The sequence below is a fragment of the Hibiscus syriacus genome, unplaced genomic scaffold (assembly GCF_006381635.1).
Source record: "Hibiscus syriacus cultivar Baekdansim isolate YM2019G1 unplaced genomic scaffold, ASM638163v2 tig00112264_pilon, whole genome shotgun sequence".
Classification (NCBI taxonomy): domain Eukaryota; kingdom Viridiplantae; phylum Streptophyta; class Magnoliopsida; order Malvales; family Malvaceae; genus Hibiscus; species Hibiscus syriacus.
The window spans coordinates 924,762-930,333 of NW_024063290.1; the positions used below are offsets into that span (position 1 = coordinate 924,762).

At 39.4% G+C, this 5,572-nt stretch overlaps 1 pseudogene; it reads left to right on the forward strand.

Annotated features, from left to right (window-relative positions):
* Nucleotides 1-208: 208 nt before the first annotated feature.
* On the forward strand, nucleotides 209-1,610 carry LOC120176968 (annotated as a pseudogene).
* Nucleotides 1,611-5,572: the final 3,962 nt, after the last annotated feature.

The following is a 5,572-nucleotide window of genomic DNA, read 5'->3' on the forward strand; positions in this document are numbered from 1 at the left end:
ATTTTTTTAAAAATAATTATATTAATTTTTAATAATTTTCAATCAATACAAAGATGATATCTGTCATTATTTCATTGACTTATATATTAAATTGTAAAATTTGTCTTCCAGTAAGAATTTATGCTTATTTTTTTAAATATTATTATTGTTTTTTAATATTTTTTAGGGATAAATTGTAATATTGGTCAAAACCCACCGCTCATTTCCTTCCGTTACAAAGAAATGGCAATTTCATCACCAGCAGCCATCGCCGCTGAGCTTACATACCCATAAGCTTCCCCTCTGCCTACTCACTCTCACTCCTCAGCCACCTCTGCAATTCTCTCCTCTAAACTAACCCCTACTCAACTCTCCTCTTCCTTCCTCCCTATTTTTATCACCAACGTCTCCACCTCCTCCTCCGGCTTTCCCAGCTGCCGTGCCTCTTTCACCGTCAAAGCTGCCCGCGGCAAATTCGAACGCAAAAATCCCCACAGCAACATCGGCACCATTGGCCATGTCGACCACGGTAAAACCACCTTGACCGCCGCTCTTACTATGGCCTTAGTTTCCATGGGTAACAGCGCCCCCAAAAAGTACGACAAAATCGACGCCGCCCCCGAAGAGCTTGCCCGTGGTATCACCATCAACACCGCCACCGTCGAATACAAAATCGAGAACCGCCATTTCGCCCACGTGGATTGCCACGGACACGCTGATTATGTTAAGAACATGATTACCGGAGTTGCCCAAATGGACGGTTCCATCTTGGTCGTTTCCGGCGCCGACAGACCCATGCCCCAGACTAAAGAGTATATCATGTTTGCTAAACAAGTCGGTGTCCCAAACATGGTCGTGTTCTTGAACAAACGGACCAGGTCGACGATGAAGAGCTTTTGCAATTGGTCGAATTGGAGGTCCATGAACCACTTTCTAGTTACGAATTTCCTGGTGATGATGTGCTTATTATTTCTGGTTCTGCACTTTTAGCTTTAGAAGCTTTGATGGATAATCCCAGTATTCCCAGAGGAGAAAACCAATGGGTTGAAAGAAACGATAACTCGGTTTTCGGTTCTATCGGTTTTCGGTCCGATTTCTCCTGCTAAATTTTAGAACGCCCAAATCAAATCGCATTTCAGTAATTTCAGATTAACAAAATAATATCTAACAACGAATTAAAATTATTTTCGACTCGATCGGGGAACTGACAACGGATTTGGTTCGAATATAGCAATCTTCCAGATTGGAGAAACAAGACTGCCGGGGACAGAAACACACCGGAAGCAGTACCAAGGATCGGTGATTTCATCGTCGGCTTTGTCGTGACCTTTATCGGCCGATAAAAATGATATAGAGGGGCGAAAATATTAACAGAGGCCGAGCCCGGCCGCTTAGGCCTAACCCTCTCCGGCCACGCCATGGCTATGAATGGCCAAGCCAAACCACGGCAACGGCGGAAGTGACGAGAAACAAAGCAAGTTCCGACAACTAGTTTGGATTAAAAAACCGACGATGTTCATGGACCAAGCAAGCAGATGCAACGCGACTGGCGACCTTACCTCGGTGAGAAAGCAACGACGACGAGACGTGAAATGGGGCAGTAACGTTGAGTGAAAAAAAACGAGAAAGAATATAGGAAAAAGGAAACAGGAGCAGCGCACGGATTTAAAACAGAGATGTGATTGATGATAAAAATAAAAAAGGGGAAATCACAGGGATAGTCTGTACTTTTCTTATGGTTTACAAAATAGGCTACTATTAATTTATTTTTGTAATTTTGTCACCGAAATTAAATTAAGGATTTGGAGAAAATTCCCAAAATTTTAGGGTTTTAAATTTTGAGAAAAATTGGGGTGTTACATTTCTCCCCTTAAAGAAAATTTTGGCCTCGAAATTACCAAAATATAAATAGAATAAATTATGAAAACATCTTCAATATCGTTTGGCTCATCCTGATCCTCATTTCTCCGAGTAGCATTTACCAACTCTGGTTACCTCACTATAGATATTGTAAGCACCTATTTTTTCCCGGGTGTAAAATATCATTATTATTATATTAATTATTATTAGTATTATTATTAGTATTAGTTATTATTATTATAACTAAATGTTAATTTACATTTTGTTCAAGCCTCAACCTTCAGACTCAACACCATTACAAAGCATGGAACCCAACTTGAAACCCAAGACAATTACGAGGTCAACCAAAACGAAGCCCAACAACCCAGGTATGACCCATCAGACCCGACACAGTGCAAGATCCGAAGCGTGTATCCGACCCGACCTAGAACCCGAAACCCAAAACATATTAGGGTTTTTGGTGATAATTCTCAGCGCCACCTCCAACACCAGCTATTCGATCTGGACCCAACCAACGGTCCAGATCGCCCCGATGATAGGGTTTTCACCTTAATCCAGCGTAGCTCCATCTCATCCACTGATATGGACCCAAATCAATGATCTAGATCAGTGACTATTTAGGGTTGCTACAACCCTAAACCTAGACAATTTCTACCACCGCTACTGCATGCTGTTGTTGTCGCCTCCAACTACCTCTGATGCTGCCATCATCCTACAGTGACAGGGGATCAGCGTCAACAATAAAGAAAATACACATATCATTCTAGCAGGAAAAAAAATAGAAAAAAATTCACAGATATCCCAAGGATATATACCATATCAAAACAACCAGAATAGGGCACTCATACCCTATGTTTAGGGAACCTAAGTCATCAAATCAACCAATATACAAAGGGGAGGGGGTTTCTTTAAAAAGAGAGAGATTTCATAGAAACACACAGAGAGTGCCCAGAAAGAAAAAAAAAACAGAGAAAATCCAAAATATAAATAAAATAAATTATGAAAACATCTTCAATATCGTTTGGCTCATCCTGATCCTTATTTCTCTGCGTAGCATTTACCAACTCTGGTTGCCTCACTATAGATATTGTAAGCACCTATTTTTGCTAGAGTGTAAAATATTATTATTATATTAATTATTATTAGTATTATTATTGTTATTATTAGTATTAATTATTATTATTATAATTAAATGTTAATTTACATTTTGTGCAGGCTCCAACCTTCAAACCTAACCCCATTACAAAACATGAAACCCAACTTGAAGCCTAAGACACTTACAAGGTCAACCCATACGAAGCCCAAAAAGCCCAACAACCCAGGGTATGACCCATCATACCCGACCCAGAGCAAGATCCAGAGCCCGTATCTGACCTGACCCAGAACCTAAAACCCTAAAAAATTTGGGTTTTCTGATGATAACTCTCACTGCCACCTCCAACATCAGCTGTTGGATCTAGACCTAATCAACGGTCCAGATCACCCTGATGATAAGGTTTTCACCCTAATCCAGCGACGCTCCATCTCGTCCACTGATATGCACCCAAATTAACGATCCAGATTAGTGGTAATTTAGGGTTATAAAAACCCTAAACCTAGACAATTATTGTCGCTGCCATTCCATGCTGTTGCTACCACCTCCGAATGTCTCTGACACTGCTATCATTTTACAGTGACAAGGGATGAGCATCAACTGTAAAGAAAAGACACATATCAATTTAACAACAAATCAAAAAAATAGAAAACAAATTCACTAATATCCTGAGGATATTTGCCATATCAAAACAACCAGAATAGGGTACTCATACCCTATGTTTAGGGAACCTAAGTCATCAAATCAGCCAACATACAGAGGGGAGGGTTTTTTTTTTTTAAAATAGAGAGTGATTTTAGAGAAACACATGAAGAGTGTCCAAAAAGAAAAAAAAGAGAAAATCCTAAATATAAATAAAATGAATTATGAAAACATCTTCAATATCATTTTGACTTATCGTGATCCTCATTTCTCCGAGTAACATTTACTAACTCTGGTTGCTTCACTATAGATATTATAAGCACCATTTTTACCCGGGTGTAATTATTATTATATTAATAATTATTATTATAGTTAATTGTTAATTTACATTTTGTGCAGGCCCTAACCTTCAGATCCATCCCAATTACAAAACATGGAACCCAACTTGAAGCCCAAGACAGTTACAAGGTCAACCCAGACGAAGCCAACAAGCCCAATAACCCAGGGTATGGACCATCAGACCCGACCCAGTGCAAGACCCGAAGCCCGTATCTGACCTGACCCAGAACCTAAAACCCTAAACACATTAGGGTTTCTAGTGATAATTCTCAGCACCACCTTCAACACCAGCTGTTAGATCTGGACCCAACCAACGGTCTAGATCGCCCCAATGATAGGGTTTTCACCCTAATCCAGTGCTGCTCCATCTCATCCACTGATATAGACCCAAATAAATGATTCAGATTAGTGACTATTTAGGGTTACTATAACCCTAAACCTAGACAATTTCTACCACTGCCACTGCATGCTGTTGTTGTCGCCTCCAACTGCCTCTAATGCCACCATCATCCTACAGTGATAGGGGATCAATGTCAACAATAAAGCTAAGACACATATCAGTCTAAAAAAAAATAGAAAACAAATTCACAGATATCCCAAGGATATATACCATATCAAAATAACCAGAATAGGGCACTCATACCCTATGTTTAGGGAACCTAAGTCATCAAATCAACCAACTTACAGAGGGGAGGGGGTTTCTTTAAAAAGATAGAGACTTCATATAAACACACAGAGAGTGCCCAGAAATAAAAAAAGAGAAAATCCAAAATATAAATAAAATAAATTATGAAAACATCTTCAATATCGTTTGGCTCATCCTGATCCTCATTTCTCTAAGTAGCATTTACCAACTCTGGTTGCCTCACTATAGATATTGTAAGCACCAATTTTTGCCCGAGTGTAAAATATCATTATTATTATATTAATTGTTATTAGTATTATTATTGTTATTATTAGTATTAATTATTATTATTATAATTAAATGTTAATTTACATTTTGTGCAGGCCCCAACCTTCAGACCCAACCCCATTACAAAACATGAAACCCAACTTGAAGCACATGACAGTTACAAGGTCAACCCATACGAAGCCCAAAAAGCCCAACAACCTAGGGTATGACCCATCATACCCGACCCAGTGCTCGTATCCGACCCGACCTAGAACCTATACCCTAAACACATTCGGGGTCTGATGATAACTCTCAGTGCCACCTCCAACATCAACTGTTGGATCTGGACCCAATCAACGGTCCATATCGCTCCGATGATAAGGTTTTCACCCTAATCCAGCGACGCTCCATCTCGTCCATTGATATGCACCCAAATAATGATCCAGGTTAGTGGCCATTTAGGGTTGTAAAAACCCTAAACCTAGACAATTATTGCCGCAACCATTGCATGCTATTGCTACCACCTCTGACCGTATCTGACATTGCCATCATTTTGCAATAAAAAGGGATCAACATCAACAGTAAAGAAAAGACACATATCAATCTAACAACAAATCAAAAAAATAGAAAAGAAATTCACATATATTCCAAGGGTATCTACCATATCAAAACAACCAGAATAGGGTACTCATACCCTATGTTTAGGGAACCTAAGTCATCAAATCAGCCATCATACAGAGGGGAGGGGGTTTCTTTAAAAATAGAGA